Source organism: Heliconius melpomene, chromosome 14, assembly GCF_056956725.1.
Source record: "Heliconius melpomene rosina isolate 202511_hmr_F chromosome 14, ASM5695672v1, whole genome shotgun sequence".
In the NCBI taxonomy this organism is placed as follows: domain Eukaryota; kingdom Metazoa; phylum Arthropoda; class Insecta; order Lepidoptera; family Nymphalidae; genus Heliconius; species Heliconius melpomene.
The window spans coordinates 8,533,724-8,557,275 of NC_140402.1; the positions used below are offsets into that span (position 1 = coordinate 8,533,724).

The window sequence follows — 23,552 nt, forward strand, 5'->3', positions numbered from 1 at the left end:
TTCACGGTTTTATCTAAAATTGTGGTGGTAAATTATTCCACTCTCTTTAATTCATAGTAAGACCGTAGTGTAATTTGAGCCCATAATAAATAAAGGGTGGAAAAGTTCTTCCGGACGAGGCTCAGTGGGCAGGTCCCTGCTAGGTGGATTGATGGTATGGTCAAGGTCACCGGAAGCTGATGGATACAGGCAGCACAAAACAAATAATCTTGGCTATCCTTTCGGAACGCTAACAACTAAAAAGAAAAATGTTATTTTGTGAAATATTTTATCTTATTGCGTTATGGTAATATCTCATTTTCACGTAATTCTAATTTAAATTGAATTTTAGAATTTCCATCATATTTGAAAGTTATAAGCGCTTGTAAATTTAATTATATTGTAATAAGTTTTAATTTAGTACTGAGAAATTTAAATATTATGTAAAACACATATTTAAACTTGTGAAGTACATTTCACGCTTCGTTTGTACAGTGAGATTAATAAATACAGATTTACTTATTTTCGTGATAATATATGAAATGTGCTATATATCCTGGAGAATTATTTCTAGTTTCACATTGTATCTCGCACTTTGCAGGATAGGCAGAGGAATTCTGGGAACCTAGTGCTAAAACACTCCGTATTCATTAAAACATTTCCGCCGAAATTTTTATAAACTTTGTGTAAACAGACAGTTGTAGGTTCGATTCCCACTTGAGGAATGAAATATTTAATCGAAATCAAGACGCGGCGTTGGGAACCGCCAATCAACATGCAATGCTTTGAAATATCATCGCAACGCAATGCCACGAAAGTGAGTAACGGAGTGTTTTAACACTAGGTTCCCTCTGCTTACCCTGCTACATGCGGGATACAGTGTAAAGCTAAAAAAAGAAATAGACACTCAGCCATGTTTTCCACATTTATACTTATGCAAGTGTATGAATTTAATTTGTTTTACAAACTCCGGCGAATGTGTACTTTGAGAGCACGAGTGGACGACGAGGGCTTTACATGACTACAAAGATGTTTTAATGACCAACATGCAGAGATAAATTATTTTAATATTATACTTTTTTACCCGACTGCGGCGATATCAGAAAGGAGGGTTATGTTTTTAGCGCGTATGTATGTATGTTCGTTCTTTTGTTCCCTTATTACTGTTAAACTGGTGAACCGGTTTTGATAAATGATACATACGTCTTTGGTTTGTTTGATGACGTTTGTGGTACTAGATGTATTAATTTAGTTTATGCAGTCGGATTTATTCCCTTTAAGATACTTCCGTTCCCCATTGTCCATCGAATTTTGGTGACATAATATGTGTTTTGGTGAAATCAACGTCGCGCTCCACCTCGTCACCAGAGCAAAAAAAATAAAATATTAAATATCTATCCTGAAAAGGGAATAGAATCCACAACCTGTAGCATTACAGTCGCACACTTGTACCCCTGCGCCACTACAGGCCTCAAATCAACTTCCACTATTATAGTTTTAACTATAAACAAATATAACATGTTTATTTCCTTATCTTCACTGATTTCATCAAACCCGTCAAAAAAAATGGGGAATTGTTCGTGAAGTAATATCGCAGGATTACTATGTTCGTAAAACGTTAAATCGCGTCGTAAAGCTTAATGGTTGAGCCCATAACTTCATTTAATATGAGAAAGGTCTGTATTTCGGTCTAGATTGCTAAATTTTAGGCTATTTCCATCCCGTTTTCCCGTTTCCATGGAAAATAGAATTTTCGCTAGTGCATTTAATAGTTACAGTCTGGATAAATGAAAATTAATAATATTCTGTCTTTATTTTTCACACTTGAGGCTGTATTTTGCATATAGCAGGGTAAGCAGAGGGAATTTAGTATGAATACATTCCTTTTCTCATTTACGGGATATCGCGTGTTGAATGGCGGAACTGAACGCCGCACTTTATCTTTTTAATAGATGCGAAATGAAAATAATTTGTTCCCCTGAGTGGATTTGAACCCACATTCATTTAGTCACTTGCTGTACCATGACGGTATTTATTTATTTTATTTGTCTGCATGTATGTTTAATATCCTGATTCGGTTTTAGTAGTTAAATCAATAATCGTTGTTCTATTTCAATCGGATTGTAATAATAAATTTAATTTGAATTTCCAGTTGACTTCATCATAGCTGTGTTGGCATTTGTTTGACTTGACGGTAAAGTAGCTACGTTTGATTCTTGCTTGTGGTAATATAACCCAATTCTAATAGGCCGTGAAAATGTATTTAACAAATTGCTTTGTTATATTTTATTACCATTTTTTTAGCTTCACGCTATATCCCACAAGTAGCAGGGTAGGCAGAGGGAACCTGGGAACTTAGTTTTAATACACTTACGTTCTCCACTTTCCGCCGAATTCTGGACTATTGGATCTCAACGCCACAAATTTATACTATTACTAGCGGCCCGCTCGCGGTTTCACCCGCGTGAACTATGTTATTATTAATTTCTGTCTCCATGACGCTGTCACTCCTAGTGACGTCTATGCAAAATTTGAGACTCCTAGCATTTGTAGTAACGAAGTTTCATACAAACTTTCGACCACAAAAACAACCCCTTGTAAGTCGAATATTGCAAATTCCCGTCTTAGCGAGCACCTACGTCCTATAAGTAACTGCTATGCAAAATTTGAGATTCCTAGCACATGTAGTTTCTGAGATTTCGTGATGAGTGAGTGACCTTTCGATTTTATATATATAGATTAATATATAATATAATTTATTGTGATTTTACAAGGTCTTCCTAGGTTCGATTACGGACTTTTCAAAACAAAACTTAAGTAAAGATATAATTGGTGTATGATCAATACCCTGGCTCACTCCGGGAGCTTCTTAATTATGGTTGCCGCTGTATTTCAGTACGTATGACTAAATTTAATTTGAAATTCTAGTTAGGTCACTTACTAATGGTTACGTCGGTTAAATATTATTTACATAAAATATATCCTGTGGGAAATAAATTTTGTATCTTTTGTCTTTGCTAACATTTTATTTATTTACATTCATACATTTGCACTATACAGTATTTTGAAATAGAGTACTCTTTAGGGAGAAATTTAATGTATTAGGTATTGGTTGGTAGAAGGATTGTAGTGTTAAGACACTCCTTTCGTCAGAATTGCGGGTTGATTGGCTGAACTTAACACTGTTTGTGTTGTCTAAAAATTGAAAAATTAAAATAGCTAAATTATTATCGTTTTAAGGCCATGGGCCGCTAGCACAAGGTTATGCGTGTAAACGCGATGTTTGTAGGTTTGATTCTCACTTGAGGAAATGAAGTATGTATTTAATATTTTAATTTTCCCTCAGTACGCAATGCCTCAGAATTCAGCATAAAAAGGGAAAGACAATATCTTAACGGGAACAGAGTGTCTCAGCACTAAGTTCTCTTTGCCTTATATGTTATGTGCAGCTAAAAAAAAACTCGAAAGCATTCTATTCTTTCAAAGTCATAAATTTTATATATGTAGTAGAATCGTTTTCATTCCGACTAAGCCGAGGCTGATAGGAGGTACGACAATAAAATCTTTTTTTTATAATTCCTATAACTTGTTATATTTGTTGGTATTCCGATGCAATTGCAAGTGCCTGATTGAAATGTAGTGATGGTTTTGGGTTCCTTTTTTCTTAACATTTTTTTATTAAATACAGTTCTTTGTTTGTATAAGTTAAACATAGACGGTATCGTAATTCAATATTCAATGTTAATAAAAAAATAATATAATTATTTTCATTTATGATAACTCAGAGTGAGTGGTACTACGACAAAACACGGCGTTAAGTTCTGCTACTCAACATGCAATATTTCGAAAATTGGACAGGATTGGACAGTACCGTGCTACGCGGGAAAAAGCGGGAAGCTGTTTTTTACATAAATTTTCACACTCACGTATACTAATATAGTTATTGTAATAAAATAATACAACTCGAAAACCTCTGTACTGTCCAGTGTACGTTTAATACAATTTAAATATGCAGGTCGCGTTTACCATACCTTTTGTCATGTAAAATAAAGAATATCTACAAATATGGTGATTTTTTTTGTTTTCACTATATTGAAACTATATTTTTAATTTATTTAGTGTTAATTTAAATAATAATAAACTTATGAATAAGTTGTATTTTAATAATTATTTATTTTAGAAAGTTAGGAACTACTTACATTACCCTAGTAGATCCTTTTAACTATAATATTTATATAGAAGGAAACTCCACATCCTTAAGAATTCATATAATAATATTATAATCTCGTCTAAATAACAATATCTCGAATATCTTCTCATATAATAATAACGTGACGTTTCTAACAGTATATTATAGCTTAGAGTAGTTCCTAATTGCTGTGCTTGAAGCTAAGGTTTATAGGAGTGTTTACATCCACTAATACTATTGTCAAGTGAGTCAAGCCTCATTTACAACGAGCTTAAGTTCCGTGTTTACTATAATTTTGTGTCATATGTGTCATGTGTGTTTGTCTTTGTCTATTATGTTTGCTATTTAATAATCTTCATTTAGAGCTTTTGATAGAAAGTGAAATGGTTGTGGATTCGATTCCTATTGGGAGGTATTGTCAGATGAGGCTGGTAAACGCGACAGGTTGTGATATTGTATTACCCTATTACTTATTTAATATTTTCATTTCCTTGCTCTGGTCGTTATGAGGAAAACGAGGCGTAGAGTTCCGCCACGGTGCACGCAATGTTTCGAAATTTCGACGGAAAGTTCGCAACGGAACTGTCATAAGACTAGGTTCCCAGGTTCCCTCTGCCTATCTTGTGGCCTCAAGTTCTGCCACTGTCTATTTGTCAAACGTAATGTCTCCAATATATTGAAAAGCATAGAACATAGAATGTATTACCATAGGGTTCTCCCTACTAATATGAAACTAGAAAATTTGCTATTTCTTTAAAATAAAATCTTAATATAAATGACAATTTAGACAAACATTAAGAGAAACTCTTACCAAAATCAAATAAAAGCATTACTCCAGCGTTCCCATTCCGTGGCCACCTTAAGTTTTATCCAAAACAAGCAAGTCATGAAATCGTAAACAAACTTCGCTATCCAAAGCGAACCAACGGAAACGGGAATTAGAACAAGACATTGCAATAAATATTTACATAAAATTACAAAGTTTAAATATCTAAGAACTTAACTTGAACTTTTGAAAGCTATTTCTAAATTAGCTGAGACGTTCAAGGATTGTCACAATAGTCATAACGGTTGAGTATTAAGTAAAAATAAATGGTTGAACGAAATTTTGTTATTTCTGTTTCTGATAGCCCTAATGGAGTTGGGGAAGTTTGAGGCCTTTTAACTCTATGCCTGATATTCAATTTTTTGGTAATGGTTTTATTTTTTTTAAAACGCGTCGTCGATTTTCGCTACTGAACTCATCAAATGCCTTGAAAATTTGGCAGAAAGTAGGAAAAGGAGTGTCTTAACACTAGTTCCCTCTGCCTACCCTACAGTATGCGAGATATCACCATTAGGCTCAAAAACAAGTAAAAATGTACAAGCTTCCATTAAGAAAAACCAATTAAAAAACATCTAAAAATCAATACAGCAACAGGTGTATATAAACTTTTTGCGCAATAAAGGAATAGCATAAAAAAAAAGATTAGACGACAAACAACCCAGATACGAATAGGAACGTATACAGAACAGAATCGATTATTCGAATGAGACTAAGTAAGCAATGGAGCCAATACGAATTTATTTTTCCCAACCAAATAGATGTCATGTTTCAGCATTCATTACAATTTATGGGGAAATCGGCTTTTTATCTATCGCCGGTATGCTTTATCGGTCTGGCTTGTTCCAAAATGTGCTCGTAAATGGGTGGGTGCAGATTTCTTTGTACTTTTGGGTGGGTTTTATCTTTTTTTTTTTGGCTCTAGGAAAGGAATAGTGATGATGATTGTCTGAAATGTTGGTAGAATTGATAAGGATTCAATTGTTGATGATAACAGATTCAGTTCTGTTTTTGTAGATTTTGGAAATATTATATATGTTATGTATTTGTTTATTGATAATATTATAGTATATTTTAAATTCTTAGATCATTTTGTACAGGTAAAGGTAAAGGATGATACAACTATGGCGCTGGTTTGTATGTAATGATTGTTAGTTTAAGTCTAATTTCGTAGATTTATTTATTTATTTATTTTTACTTAACGTTTTGGACATAACACATCGTTGGCTCAAATTCTTTCTACAATGTATGTAAAACGGGCAATCCAGTGATTTATACAAAATAGATCCCTGATATGCTAATTTACACTGCGTCAGTAACATCAATCAAAGTATAAAGTATAAATAAAACACCGCCAACAAGAATAGCTTATTTTTAATAGAAATTATAATAAGAAATCGTCTCACCTGCTATCTCGACCCCAACTTACCCTTTTGTTCTCTAAAGTTCAGGTCAAGGCTATCTATAGCTTGTCTTTGGCATATAAGACATAAATAAGTATATATAGATTATAGCCGAGGCAGAATATAATTTCAGATCTCATTTGATGTATTTATATGAAAAATAAAGTTCATATTATGGTTGTTTCACTATATACATGGTTATTAATAATTATAAAGTTAAAGAATATATAAAAATACTGTTGAGCTTGGAGTAGTGCCTAGGACTTGCGAGCACCGCACTTCTCCAGCCTAATACAGCAAATGACCTCAAAGAAAAAAAACAACTTTAATACAATTTTAGTAATTTGACTGATTTTTAAAGAATAATAATAATAAAAGAATACTAGCTATAGCATACTACAAATAAGTAAAACGTAACATATTATTATCGTTAAATATTGCAAGTTAACATAAATATAGATTAGTTGTATAGTTTGATATTTTGAAGTCGATATTTCTATTTAATTATTGATACGTACCCATTAACGATTTAATTATGCAACACAATCAACGATTAGTATTCCATTAACTAAATATTTCAAGCTGCCAACGCCTCTAGTAAGAGGAGATAACTTAAGCCACTTAAGTTATCGACGCTATAATAAAACAGTTGAAAAGTTTCTCCTGCATTGGTTCTTTTTATTATTATTTTAGTTGATGATAGACACGTAGTCTGTAGAGTTTTCTAAATTATTAGCTTTCTAATAAGTATTTTTAATTTTCTGTTACTTAAACTATGCTTAGACATGATAACTTAACTAAATTGCTTTCTTATGCAGTAAAATATTCCTTTTTTTTAATGTTTTCTGTTTAATTTGGATGTAATACTGTAAAATACGTAGTAATTGAATTATAATTTTAATTTTGGTAAAAGTATATAAAAATAAAATACAATAGTGATAAAAACAACTATTGTAAAATGACACGAAGAAGATGGAGAACGTGTCTCGCTGTGATCAGAATGGTTGTGAGTTCAATCCTAATTAACTACCGAATTGTTGAAATTAACAGAAACATTGCTTCTGATGTTTAAAGTTTGTAATAAAAATTATGAAAAATATAAAAAAAATTGTAAGCAAAAATCATAATTGATCGAAATTCTTTCTTTCTAGATCAATTGGTTTCCTCATCTACAGTTACAAAGGCGACACATGTAATTTGACCAATTGGACTAAAATCCATACACGCTTGTAACTAAACTGGCAAAGTTAACCAAACCAAAATAGTATACAAATGGAATTGGGTTAGACATTGTACTTAGTAACAATAAGGTCTATTCATGAGGGCGGACGGTAATTGATTCAATGGCTCTGATATTACGTCAATTGGTGCGCAGTAATGGCTGTATACGATTGATTTTGGTGTAGAATTGTTGGGTTGCCTTCGATAAGTTGGTCTAGTTTTTAGTTGTGAAGTTATTCCACATTCTGGAGGTTAGCAGGAAAGCTAGTGTTATGACACTCCGTTTCTCATGTTCCAACCAATTTTCGATTTGCATATGGTGTTGTTACTAGAGCGAGGAAATGAAAATAGTTTTCCTCGAGTGGGAATTGAATCTACTTATGTCGCTTATAGTCAGAAGTAAACCAACTTCTACGTTCAAAACTCCATATTAACTTCGATGTAATTGAGTTTTACCAAAGCATTCCTGGTATAAACTGGGATATAGGAAGATGGGAAGATTTAGCATCGTAATTCCCAGTTTAGACATCAGTTCTACATTCGATTGTTTCGACTATTGGAGACAATATTAAATACAACAAAATGTTTTAAAACTATTCTAAATAGTGGTAACTTTAGTGACCAAAGTGACCATATAAGATTTTTTTAAGTACTAAACCCTAAAACTCTGCGCCACGACTCCAAAGGAAATATTTACATCAATTTATATTTTCATTTCTTCGTTCTGGTGTCCAATCAACACGTAATGCCTCTAAAATTCAGCGGAAGGGGGAGAACGAAGTGTCCAAACTAGATCCCCTCTGGCTACAATGGGGATACAGATTTATTTTTATTTCATTTAATTCCAAGTTTAAATCTATCGACGATGAAAATATTTATCATTAGATTCTCTCGTTTGAATCACGTCGACGTGGCGCAGTGGTAAATTCGATGGTTGTAGATTTGATTCCCATTCGCTCTAGTAAGGAGACAGAGCGCGGAGTTAAGTTCCGTCACTTAATGCATCACACGCTTAAAAAAACACTTATATCCACTTATATTATGTAGGTATATATTCAACCGTAGACTGTATTATCAGCACACTGGCCAGCCAGACAGTCGTAAATAAGAATTATATTACAATTCAGCTTTTATTATCTTGTTCTAAAATAATGATTTATTTGAAATTCTGAATGCCAATTACAATTAACGAACCAGTCCCTCAGGCCTGAAACAAATTTTAGTGTAGACTGTAGACTCCACTATATACGAGTATATACCTAGTACAGATATAATAAATGTTAAACGAAAAAGTTACACGAATTCCTAAGATTAATTTTATTATATTATGCGTACCAAACGCAGTTTCCATTCCGTTATTCACAAAGGAGGAATTATCACTAAAATTTACATTTTATCTAATAATTTTTGACATTATGAGAAATATTCTAGTGTGGGATTTCTTTATTTTGTTTGACTTATTAATGATATTGATTAAACAATCACTTAGATCATTTTCTTAATCTAGTTCGTTATTTAAGTAATATTGGTTGCTGATTTCGTGGTTAAGTAAAAACTTTTAATAAAAAAGCACATATAACATGAGCGTAATGTACATTATTGTAATCGTTATGAAATGAGGCTAGTAGTGGCGTGGTACAAGCGTGTAAACGTAAAAGTGACAAGTTGTGAGTTCGATTCCCACTCGAGGATATTATTTTTTTAATAATTATCAAAGAAAAGGCAAAAGCGTGCGTTGAATTGCGCCTCTCAAGAATTAATCACTTAATAATGGAATTTTATACAGATCGTAAGTTCTAATCAAATATTCAAAAATATTTTATGGTTAAAACTGTAATACCCTAAATAGTGGTAATAATATTATGGTATAAATATTCTCAATTCCATTTGGAAACCATTTTTATGCCGCTTTGCTTTTCCCATAGGAACTTATAGTGTAATTAAGATAAGAAGTGCCATAAATATATCACTGTCATACTCTATCTCTCTTGCACCCAAGAGATACAGTTGTATGTAATAGAAGAAAATGAATATTTTACTTTAAAAAATATTTAATACTAGTGATTCGCTCGCGGCTGCGCCTACTTGAAGTACTAATTCTTTTTATTATTAATTTGAATTACTTTCATGTTCTATTATTATTGTCTATCTACATTGAAAACTAAAGATTCAGCCAATTAAATCAAACAACTAAACTTATATTAATATAATTACTTTATTTATTAACCAATTTAAATAAAACAAATACTGAATGTTTAGGGAAGTTTGCATAAATACCATAGTGAAGCTGTTTCTGAGATTAGCGCGCACAAACGCACATAGAAACAGACAAACCCACAAAAAGACAAAAATTTTAAAAATATTGTTTTGGGCTCTATTGCACTGATAATTTTTTCCAATAACAAATTTTCTCATATAATATCTTCCATGTACAGGCAGCGATCAGATAGAATTTTATTATAAGTTTAGGGGATATATAGATAGAGGATCTCGTGAATTCGATTCTCATTCGGAGGAATGAATCATTTTTATTTTCCAATTCTCCCAACTCTGGTACAAAACGCGGCGTTGAATTCCGCCACTCAACACGCAATGTCTCAAAAATTTGGCAGAAAATGGAGAACGGAGTTATATATAATATTAAAATCATCTCGGAACTAAAGTCACGCCAACCATTAATTCTCTCTCCTGCATCTGTAGACAAGGGTCGGTCTCAATTTCGGTGATAAATCAACATAACGATAGCGACGCGTTCGTGAAACGGAACGTTTGGACACTAAATCCGGGGATAAGATGACCCGGCACTTCTTCCAGGCGATTTATTTGAATTTTTAAATTGTAATTCTTTGTGGTTTATGATTAACAGGAGTTTTTTTGAGGTTGAGGAGAAAATTGATGGGGAAAAATGTTCATAATTATGAGATTTCTTTTGTTTATTTTTAAATCAGTTTCTTTTTTCTTTTTTGATAGTTACACGCATTGTGGAAGGAAGAATGGAAGGAGAGAAAGTAGAGAATGGAGTTTCTTAACACAAAGTTACCTATAACGCAACGTCTTAACCCTTCTATAAGCGGGATAGAGCGTGAAACATTTTTTTTTAATTCAGTCAAAATGAAAACCTTCTATTTGTTGTAGTCAGTCGAAAAACACACCTCTGACATGTTTATATATTTTTTTCGGGTATAAAAATACACATTTCATTTCCATATCGCACCTCATATACCGTCGCCCTCCACTATTCTAATGAAACGCGCGCTTTAATGAAATTAACATATTATAAAATTAAATACGTCCCACGAAGCATAATAATTATATATTTCTTTTGTCATATTTTCTAGTCACGAACATAACTTGGCTCCTAGTTCAATTATTTAGAGTTGAAACTAAGAAATGCTGTCGTAGCACAGTAGACTTAAAGAAGCAAATATAGGTTTGAATTCCACTTAAAATACTTACTGAAAAAAAAACAGCTTAACGCGTTTTTGCTTATACCATTATACATATAATACAAACGACCCGCTCGCGGCTTCGCCCGCATGTATTACACAATTATTTATTTTCTAATCCGAATTACTTTCGTGACATTGATAGTTAACATTTCAGCCAATTCAATAAAATGTTAAGGGAAGTTTTCCAAATGAGAATAGGTGGAAATCCAACCCACTACCAACGGGTTTACAATCAAACCACATGCCGTAGCGCCACGACGACGCCCTCATAATTCTCTTTACATCGTATAATGCGAAACTTGAGTTATTAAGAAAAGTTCTTAAAAATCCCGGGATGCTTAACATAGAGTGAGCGCTCGGAACTTTTAATGTTAATCGTATTAGCTATTTTCCACGTAACTGGAAATATTTTTTGAATAAACGGCTTTACTGTTAGTTTTTTAATGGGCAGACTTAATAATTTTCTGTGATAGTTCTGTTCTTTCCTTTCTTTTTCTTAACACTAGAAGCGCCGCCGTCCCATTTTTATCCCAAACGCAAGGTTGATTGTTTATAACTTTTTTATTTGTTAATTTATGTAGATGAAACTTTTTGACTATTACCAATTTTACACCTTTATTTAATTAAAAATATAAATAATTTTATAGCAGTCATACTTTTTGAAAAAAAATTAGATTTACCTAGAACTGCCGCTGGGTCATTTTTGTCCCGCCATTATTATTTTATTATTTGAGGGCATAATTTGACATATTTTCATGCCTCGGGGACGAGGTGGAGGTGAAAGGACGATGCGGGGGCGGAAAAAAATTTAATAGTAGGTTTAGCAGTCAATACCTAAGTTTTTAGGGTTCTGTAGCTTTTAAGGGAAAAAAAACCCTTATAAGATAATTTTTTGTCCATCCGGCTGTCTTTGCCTTTATCTCAGGAACGCTTGGAGAAATCGAGTTAATATTCATATGAGTATATGAATATCAACTATATGACGATCTACAGTCCCTTGATTTCCTGAAAAAGCACGCTTAAAAAAAGATATGACCATTTACATAGTAAAAAACGTGTATTTCGACACTATAAAGGGAATCAAATTAATAAGGTACTTTCAGTTAACTTAGAATAATGAAATTTGGCAGTTAGCATCTACATGTAGTACTAGTACAGGAAAAAATCTGAAAACATTTATGCATAAATCTTAAAAAATAATAGCCTGAAAAGTGGGGTAAAATTGGTGTCAATACTAATTTTTGCCGCTAGTTCAAGTGAGGTATCAGATGAAAGGATGACTAAGCTAGGCTTGAATTTTAGAAAAACACTCGATACCAAATGTGGGCAATTTTAGGCTAGGTGGAGGGAACCTGGGAACCTAGTGCTATGCACTCCGCTGGCATTTTCCGCCGAATTCTTGAGCCATTACTATGCAATGTTATAAATCATCTGTGATGTATCACTGATGAAGAATATATTAATGCATTACTTGGCCTAATAATAATATTAACTAATTTCAATAACTTATAATTTTGTAAGAGTTATTCAGTTAGTTGTCACGACCTTAGAACGTATTTGAAATATTTGATTCTTTCTTTGTGTTTGGTTTTGTGGTACTTTTATGTGTGTTAAAGAACAAAAATTTAACATTAAAGATGATCTACATATTTTACGAATTATTTTAATAATATTTTTTTGTATTATACCAAAAATCAACATAATAAGTAGAATGGGACAAATTTGTCACGACGGCGGTTCAAGGGGGGTCTCAATCTTCGGCACTTCTAGTGTTAAATGGTATTAAGTAGTGAGGGCCGTTGTTGAATAAACTAAAGGATTATACTATTTCTATTTGGGGGAATGAATTGAAAGTCCAGAATTCGACGGGAAGAGGGGAGTGAAGCCTTTTTGGCTCCGATTGGCTACCCTACTGCGGGATGAAGCTGAAAGAAATTAATTTCCCCACTTGAGTACGGAGTATCATTATACTAAGTAAGTAAAGCATAACATTTATTAATATTTATTTTTCATTCAAACGACAGAGCTGTAGGCCACGACTAGTATATAATAATTCTGAAAATTCCTTACATTTTGTTTTGACAAGAATTTCTGTCCTCAAATTAATAATTTATGAAAGAAATTCTTAATTATGCTAGCATTCTAAATGCTGTCTCCAAATCCTAAGTATTTAATACAGTTACTTTATTTAAATTTTTTATTTCAACGTCTAGAGTCAAAGTAATTGGAATTTTGATATTTGAATTTATGTTATTTTAGTACGAAAAAGTAACATAAAAGCATTTTAATGATCATAACTCGAAATTAATGTCTTCGCCGTATAAAGCGTTATTCTTGATTATACTCATTTTAAACTAAAGTTTTCGTTTTATCGCCCTTAGATATTTTCAGGGTTCTGTATGTAACTGAGGAGGTAAAAATGGAACCTTTAGAGGATCATTTTGTTGTTCGTCTGTCAAGACATTACTTCCATATCACATTGAGAATTGAAATATCTCACTACAAGGTTCTCTCTGCCTACCCTGTTAAGTACGGCGTGTAATACAGCGGGAAACTAAAAAAAAACAACAGACTTACTGCACCAGTACTTAATTTAAAACGAAACCAGCACACCACAAGAGATGGCAAACAAACAGAAATTACATACAATTTGTACGAAACGCGAGTACCGCTCAGCTGGCCTCGAAAATACGTAAATACACGAACACTGAACAGTAATTGAACACGAATAAAGAAAGTTTTAAAACCCGACTCCCATTTCGGGTGGAACTTTTCGGGAGTAGTGTATTCGGAATTTCAATTAATCACCGAGGGCCCCTCACTTGATAAGTTTGATTGAAAAGTTACGTACAGTACTACACGGTTGCGTTTATTATGATTTTAACGAGACATTTTTGGGAAGTGAGGTGTAAGATTTAATAAAGCTTTTCACGATTTATATTAAATTGTTATAAAATTTCCGATTTCGTTTCATTTTTTTTACAGTTTCACGCTTTGTTTTGCATTTGGAAAGGAGAAGTAAGAAGTGTGTACTGTATGTAGCAAGGTAGGCAGAGAGTTTCGAGACATTTCGCTCCTGTTCTCCACTTTTCGCTGGATTCTGGAGGCATTGCGTGTTGAGTGATGAAACTCAAAGGCACGCTTTGCCTTGTTACCAGTTCGAGTTTTTCCAGTTTTACCACTTCCAGTTCGAATCTTACCACTTTTATTTAGTTTTTCTAATTTCCTCCAGATAGGGTCAGCTCTATCCAAAAAAAAAATTGAAGCTTTTTTTTCTAAAGTAGTAAAAAATATATGAAATTTGCATAAACATTTGTTTCTTTGTGGCGAGAGTGCAAAAAATAACGAAAAGTTCAAGTAGACGAGAATTCATGAATATCTTTAATACAAAAGATACCTACCACTATAAATTTTTATTCTTTGTATCGGAAGAAACTACTTCCTTTGTTGTTATTTAAGTCAATATTCAATATGAATATTTTTACGCTGCATAATAGCTCGACTCTATCTATCCAGTAGAAATATTTTCTTTTTTAGCGTCACGGTGTATCTCGCATATAGCACGGCAGGCAGAGGAACCCTGGGAGTGTTACGACACCCCGTTCTTGTCAAGACAGTTCCATTTACCACTTTCCGCTTATTTCTAGAGGCGTTACGTGGTGAACTTGCTTTTTCCGTCACTCAAATCTATTCCTATTTTACCAATCAATCTCCTTAGTGTTATCTCCATACAACGTGACATACGAAATCAAATGACACGTTCCACAATTTAAATTGCAAAACCTAATAAACGAAACACAAACGAAAAACAATTGTTTATTACAAAAGAAAATTCAGCTAAACAAGAAGAAGAATCTACATACAAACATAAGTTCCAAAACAGAAATGTTTTCTTTGGTCAAATTTAAAAAAGAAAAACACTGATTACATCGACCCATCCACATTATATGCTAATCAGAGCTCTTGTTCGCTCAGTGGATTTACATACCGCGTGCTCAAAGGTTTTTGACATTTATGAGGAGCCGTTTGACCTGGGCTTTGTGAAACACCACTCTACCATGGAACAATGTCCCGCTGGTGCTGTCTGTCTGTTTGTTTGATGATTTACTCGTGACTAGCCACTTGTATAAAATGTAGGGCTCGCGATGGTGGAACTACAATGTGAATATCAGAAAGAAATCATTATTTTTGAAGGATAATGTTGTGAATCTCTGAAGATGTTGATGAATGATGAAATAAATGAACGTGTAGAGAGCGTAAAGAAAACTTGGGAACTTAGACTTAGTAGTAGGTGATTAGTACCCGTTTCGCCACTTTCCGCCGAATTTTGCCATTACTTGAAGGAATTCAATGCCAACGCGAAAACATTTTATTCCCTGGAAAAGAAATGAACCCACAACCTGTCGCCCTTTCAGTCCCACGCTTGCGCCCTTGCACCTTGCACTGGCTTCTAACTCTCAGCATCCCGAATTTTTTTCTTTAAGAATTACAGAACGTAAAAAATAATCCCTCTCTGCTTACTATTCCTAACAATAAGAATTCAAAACGTATTTTAGGCTAGCCTTACTTCTCAAATTTAAATTACATCTCAATAATGTCGATAATGAATATCTATTCTAAATATCAGTTTCACGCAATATGAATAAAACATATAGATTACAAAGTAAAATGGAGACGTTCATTGTATGGAGGACGTTTCAAGTTCACAATATTCTGGATGGAGTTTTAAAGTTATATATTATACTTTAATTAAAGTTTAATATTTCGTTCAGCTCTTGAATACTTCTTGACTTGTTTGAAATATAAAGACCTGTTAATTATTTATATATTATATTATTTTACTTAATTACAACACGTGCTTGAGTAGGCTGTGAGAATTTTAAAATGTAGTCCTTTTTAATATAGAATAGCTTCACACTCATTTAATTTCTTTACTCTGGTAATGAGGTTAGCGGCGCTGAGTTCCGTCACCCAACACGGAAAGCCCCAGGACTTCAGTGGGAATGGAGAACGAAATCGTCTTAATAGGAACAGAATGTCTTAACACTAGTTTCCCAGGTGTTCTCTGCTGATCCTCTTACATGCAGAATACAGCAACAAAATGATACAGTATATAGCTTTTTGGACGAGCTTTCCAATCATGTGATATCCTTGGAATTGGGGACACGAAGATGGCTTCATCGAAACTACTTTTATAGCTTTTATGGACGTTACTGAGAATAGTTTCTGACTTATGATACTGTTAAAGTTTTCAGAAGATGATGATTTTGGATAAATATCATAAATTTCCTAGCGATAATATTCGTCTGTCAACACGACGATTGTAGGTTCGATTTGTCTTTAGGGGAATATATTAATTTTAATTCGTCATTTCGTTTCAAAGACAAAGTGCGTCGTTTAGTTCCGCCACTTAAGATGTCCAGATATTACGGGCCGGAAGTGGCGATTATTTGCCTTGTACTTGTATTAAAAACTAGCGACCCCCTTGCGGCTTCGCCCGCTTTTACTACTGGATTATTCATATAATGTATGTTTGCAAAGCACTTAATATAATGTGAAAATTAATTAAACCCTAATGCAACCCGCATTTTCGTAGTTTCAATAAGGATTTTCCAATTGTTTTACACAGCAAGGATTTTTTAGTAGGTACCGTAATTTTAAATCTGTGCTACTAATCTTTTCAAGTACTTATTAAAATATATTTAAATGACTATTTTTAGATAGTTAAATGACTATTTTTAAACGGAAGAAATTATAAACAAAAGCCTACCTACTAATAACTACTACAAAAAATATATCGCGCTGAAATAATACATTCAACTCTAATTATCCAATACGTGCAAACGCATCTAAATCTTTGTTGCTATAAAGGCAGGCGGGTTTTTTTTTTGCTTGTGGTTAATGCTGAAGAGGGTATTCTGTCCCTGATGAAAAGCAAGCACTACGTGGCTGCCTGTGAGGAAAATTAAATAGAATGCATCGGCCGGGAATCAAACACGGGCCGCCCGCGTGGCAAGCGAGCATTCTACCACTGAACCACCGATGCGTGTAAGGCAGGCGGGCGCGGCGGACGCATGGCGAGTGGCGAGCCGTTTCGCAGCAAGGATTTTTTGATATTGTAACAACTTCTAAAGTACTTATTAAAATGAAAAACAGTAAAGACAGTTTTGATCTACATTAAATGGCCAACGTAACTAATATACTTATTTATATGCTGAGAGTAAGGGATAAGTAAAACTTGAGTCGATACTGCTGAAGTGTCAACGACGTGATGTGTCAACAATTAAATGCGTTTTTCTCTTAAACTATTCGCAATTTCGAAATTGTGTAAAACGCAAATTTTATCTTCGTTTAACGTAGAAAATTAATAAAGTATTTTAAAGGATAAGGATTAATACCATTATGGAAAAATATCCCTCACAATAAAAAATATATTGAAATTATTATTTTTAGACAGAATTATGATCACTACACGTTATCCTTAAAAGATAAAAATATGCTCTCGCGGACTTTTTTGTAGATCTCATTAAGAGGAACAATACTCCAGTACATTTTTTTCATGTAGTACTTACCATTAAAGCAGCGCATGCGCGAAAATGTCTCAGCGGGTAGGACTTTATTCATATTTTTCGTATTTATGTTAATTTACATAAGAATGTACAAATAATAAACTATATATAAACCTTCTACGAAAAATACTCGACCTAATGGTGAAAACCGCAATAAAATCCGTTGGGTGGTTTAGAAGAAGAAGAGTTAGAAACAACAGACAGACACGAAAAGCGACTTTGTTTTATAAGATATAGGATATATATTTTAAGAATTTACTTATTGAAATTATATTTTTTTAGCTATATTTTTACCACACATCTCAAATACAATATTTTTGTTTTCAGATCATTTTCTACCACTGCATAGAGGTTAGTTATTTATGATTTTTAAGTTTCACAATGCATCCTGCACGTTGCGAGTAGACAGAGGGAACTTGGGAACCTAATGTTAAAACACCCTGTTTCCTTTAAGACATTTCCGTTCCCCACTTTTCACGGCGGAATTCAGCGCCGAGCTTTGCATTGTTACCAGATGGAGGATATGAAAATATTAAGTATTTAATTTCTGAACTTTTAATATTTTTATTTTTTATTTTAAAAATAGGTTGCACGAGTTTTAAATCTATCCAATTAGAGATAATCCGATTCACTTATCGACCTTATCTTGAACTTCTATTATGGTAGTATATATAATTATATATATTTATATTATAAGAAGATTACTGACAAAATCAGGTGTTTCCGCTAGTCAATTTGGAATACTCCAAATAGAAACAATTTCGCCGGCGCCCATATCTGAATTCACAAACAGATGAATATTAAGAGAGTTTCAAAGGTTTTAACGGACTCATTTAAATCGAGCTACCGTCAAACATCAAAGTGGATTGCTTCTGATATTTATATTGTCATTATTCTTATTAGCATACAGTGCCGCCATAATTGGGGGGTAAATTGGGGGACGAAAGTCGATATAGAACGGAGTGTATTGACACTAGGTTCCCAGGTTTCCTAAATGAAAGTGTGTGTGAAGCTAAAAAATATTCTTATTGTGAATGAACGAGGGTGTAAATTTAGATCTGGCGGGATTTTGTGAGGTTAAGATATGTGGTATGGACCATCTATCCCAACCTATATACTGTATGTGTATTCTTTAAATATGAAGAAAGAAACATATGATTTTTTCTGCGGATTTGCTCGGCGTTGTGTTCCGCCACGTAGCGCACAATATCTCGAAATAGGGTAAAAAATTATTATAGAAATGTGTTGATACTTTGATTTTTTCAGCTTACCCTGTTATATACAGAAAAATAATCAAGTTAAAAAAAATAAATGAAGCTAAAAAATAAAAATTTATATAAGCTACAATTTAAGTTTTTACAATTTTAAATATACATCGCAAAATATATCCAATTTTCATACGAAAATGAAATACTCCATTTCGATATCGAATAACCGTAGTAAACTAGATCAGACCCTTCTTATACAACTATAAATATAGGAAAATGCCTTCCGGACTTATTTTTGGATAAAATATAATTTAATGACACAGTGCTGGTGTGGTTGATAAGTGTTAAATGGAGAGGCGATAATTGTAGGTTCAATTTCTATGATTGAGAAAGTTTATACTTTAGCACACATAGCAGAGAGAAAGAACACTCCGTTCCGTATATTTCGCCCAATTTTTGAGAGATTATATAAAAATATTTTTTATTCCCCCCGAATGGCAATGGAATCCAAGACCGTCGCAAACTGTCGAAATGATAACGGCCTCAATTTTTTGTAATTTTCCAAAAACAAAAACGTTCATTTTATTTCTGAAAAACTGAAAATGTTTTTTCAATTTTAACAACTGAACTCACGTTGTTTGAGATGCAAGCTCGATCTCGACGATTTCGAACACGATTCATTCATTTGCCTTTTCACTTTGGCAAATAAACCTGAAACATTTGACTTTTTCAGTAAATTTGCATTCACAGAGACTTTATGATATATTTAATATTGATTCTGACTGTAAATGCGGCGGTTGTGGATTCGATTCCCACTCAGGGGAATAATTTCTTCATTCTGGTATTAGAATTTTTTGTAAGTTTCCACAAATCAAAATGTAATGTCTCGAGAATTCGGTGGAAAGTGGGGAACAGAGTGTCTTAACATTAGGTTCCCTCTGCGTACCCTGCTGTGTGCGGGATACAGAGTAAAGCTAATTATTAAATATTTCATTTCCTCGAGTGGGAATCAACTCACAACCTATCGTGTTTACAATCGCGTGCTTGTGCCTACACCTCGATTGGCCTCAAATAAATATAATCATTACCCCGAATAGGAACAAATCCACAATCATCGCGTTTAGTCAGTCAGTGAGACAACTGCGCTACGATGGTCTATTCCATTGTACATATTACGTATTTATGTATCCGTTGTTACTGATTTATAGAATAAACGAGTAAGCAATTTTTCTAAGAAATTCTTCTTCGAGGAACTAAATTTGAAATAAAGTTTTATAGAAGGTACTTTAAAATTTATTGACATAATAAGGTTTATAAGCATATAGAATATCTGATATGGAATTTTATCATGAACATAAATTTTTGTGTGTGGATGGAAATCATGTAAAAATTTTATATATTTTTTTTAAGTAAACCACAGCGTAGAAACGAAAACATAAATTTAAATGAATGTTTTATTTCCTCAAGTAGAAATTGAACTCACAACCAGTCGCGTTTATAGACATATTAATTATTTGCTCTAGTAATAAGACAAAATGCAGCATTAAGTTCGCTAACTACAACGTCTAGTAAATTGGATGGAAAGTAGGCAACGGAGTGTGTTAACACTAGGTTCCCCCTGCCCTATTATTTGTATTATACAGTGTAAAACTAAAAAGAAATATTTATATTCTATAAATACAACGGCCACACTGTAGATCCGTACAAAATCGTGTTATGCAAATCGCTAACCCTCGTTGTTTTATAAGATAAACGTCGTAAATTGGTTTTGGTGGACATTCCTTGGCTTTTTTCCTAAAATTATATACATGAGATGGTATTTTTATATAATTTTTCTTTTTCGATATAATGGCAGGAATATTACTGATATAACTATTAATTTAAGATCTGGATACGGTAATAAGAACAACTGTATCGGTATCGGTTTGGGTTACAAATACCTGTAGAATTATATAATTAATTTCTCACAACTTCGTTTATGGAAACGATTATTCGATTTTTGAGATTTATTTTTTAAGTAACTGAAAACTCTACAATATAGCATTACATGAAAGTCATGTGTTGTTTTTTTTTTTGCTTTGATAATCTTCCAAAAAAATATATATTGAAGTAATTTCGTATATACAATTGTTACAAATAATACAAAGTTAGAGAAAGATATAAAAAAGATTGGCTTCGACTGTCTAGACAGAAGACATCCGAACTAAAATTACCATTCTGAGGTAAGTAAATGCTAGATGCGATTAGCTTAAGTATATCATAAAATACTCAATGATTTTTAGTTAAGTTGTAAGCAAAGGAACCTGGGAACCTATTAGGTTAAGACAGTCCATTCCCTACTTTCCGCTGAATTCTGTGTACCGCTAAATGCTGTTTTGTGGTTAGGTACCACAAAAGAGGATAGGCAAAAAGAACCTAGTGTTAAAACACCCGACTCAATCCATAATGAATTCGATACACATGCAATTACAGTACTCAACGCCGCAAATGGTCTCATTGACAATAAAAATCATTTCAACTAAAACATAAACATACATAATACTAAAGACAAACGAAAGATAATAAAGATATTACAGAATTTAATAATGAATGAAACAGTAGTAGCAACAATACACATTTGTTCTGTGATTTTTGTAATATGAAAGACAAATTGGAGCTTACTTAGTAATTCTTCGAAGACGATGACGACGTTTTACCTAGCGTGTATTTTTTTTTATTTTCTTTTGTAATATTCGTATCATATTTGTATGAGGAAAACGGTATAAAAGCTGCTTGGAAGTCCTTATAAGTACTTATTGCTATGAAAATATGAATTTTAAAGTGGTTTTGAAACGTATATTGTTTTATAGTTTAAATCTAAATCCCATCAAAAACATAAATGTAAAAAGAAAGCCAAGTTCTGTAATAAAACGTATGCTTTCAGCGATAAAAGAAGTGAGATGTAAATGTATGCCAAGTTCAATGGTCAGTCCTGAAATTTATTTTTAACAATATAAAATATTTTATACCAACTGAAAATGCCCATTCTTCTTACAACTTGGAGACTTTATTTATGTGTAATATCTGACTTGGCTAGTTTTCATATGAATTTACAATAGAATCTGAATAGAATAGAATAGAATTTGAATACATTCATTAATATCGATGTAAATTAATTTGAAAACTAGCCAAGTCAGATATTACACATAAATGAAATCTCCAAGTTGTAAGAAGAATGGGCATTTTCAGTTGTTATAAAATATTTTATATTGTTAAAAATAAATTTCAGGACTGACCATTGAACTTGGCATACATTTACATCTCACTTCTTTTATCGCTGAAAGCATACGTTTTATTACAGAACTTGGCTTTCTTTTTACATTTATGTTTTTGATGGGATATCATTACTTTTTGTACAGAAATTATAAGTAGGAAGGTTCATAATGTTATCAAAATCAAAATATTCTTTATTCAATTTGGCCATTACAAGTACTTTTCCTATAGGAAGCTACTATAGCAAGAAACTCAAGAGTTGCTCTTTTTAAAACATAGTTTAGAGTAAGCGCTTCATAGGACATTTCTCTTCACCGAATAAACCAAGTAGGACACCATTGTGATAATACACTTCTATCTTAATATTGTACAAATCTACTGCAGCCTTTATTTCGGAAGTAGCTCCGTACGTAGTTAAGCAAAGCATGTCTTCTTTAGAAGAGTAAGGATTCCCGTTTCGAGCGCTAGTGTAGATACTTAAATCATTCCAGTGACGACATACGTACTCTACTATAGTCTCGCGCAATTTATTAGTTTGTTGTATATCAATACGCTCAAACAAAGAATATGCAATAGCATGGAAGAGACAGCTCCCATCGGGAGGCATTGGAACAATTCGGTGTAAGGTTCTTGTTTCACCCACAAGCAATTCTATTGAACGACTCATTGTTCAACATGTCTTAGAAAAAATATAAACAATAAGTTTATTAAGTGCTGACGGTACCAATCTGAATTGATATGATCCCAAGGTCAACTTCGTTCTCTGCCGTTTTCACAAGTGTTCCTAAAACCAGTAAAATCATGAAACCCAGGCCAAAAAAACCATTAAAATATGAGCGCCTTCGTACAATAAAATGTATCTAATATAATTAGGTATTTACTTTTTTTATTATAGTCAATAATATTATGTTTTATTACTCTTAAGATGATATTTAATTATATATGAATTTAGATTATATATATCTATGAATCTCGACTATAGTTTTTATTTTGTTGATTAAATGACAGTTGTCAGATTATAAAGTAATTAATGTATGCTGCGTTTAGAAATCTGATAAATTTATGATTATTTTTTTCTAATTTTATTATTTTGTTGGAATAACTCAACACGCAATGCCTCCAGAGTTCGATGGAAAGAGGGGAACTGAGTGTCTTAACACTAGGTTCCCTCTGTCTACCCCGCTATGTGTGGGATACACCGTAAAGCGGATTTATTTATTGGAACGAAGTTCCTTACGGCAGGTTTGGAAGGGATAGGGATTTCGCTGCGTGAACGAACTGAAAAAAATGTGATAGTAAAACCGTAAGAAAAATGCGTGGAATAAAACCGTTAAATGAGACGTGCGCAGGCGCGACAGTCGCATACACAGACGAGTAATGTATAATACCTTTCTCTTTCTCCCTCTTTCTTTTTTTAGTTGATAATTTGAATTACGATGTTTTTTTATTTTAAGTAATT

The 23,552-nt window shown here is 33.0% G+C and overlaps 1 protein-coding gene across 4 annotated transcripts in view; it reads left to right on the forward strand.

Annotated features, from left to right (window-relative positions):
• LOC146532291 (zwei Ig domain protein zig-8-like) overlaps positions 1 to 23,552 on the forward strand; it is a 226,182-nt gene that overhangs the window by 162,910 nt on the left and 39,720 nt on the right. For 2 of the 4 annotated variants that reach the window (XM_085197251.1, XM_085197249.1), the window contains exon 3: positions 17,961 to 17,984. The exons of the other annotated variants lie outside the window; for them this stretch is intronic. The gene's annotated coding sequence lies outside the window, so the exon portion shown is untranslated. The remainder of the gene's footprint in view (positions 1 to 17,960; positions 17,985 to 23,552) is intronic. 4 annotated transcript variants of the gene reach the window in all.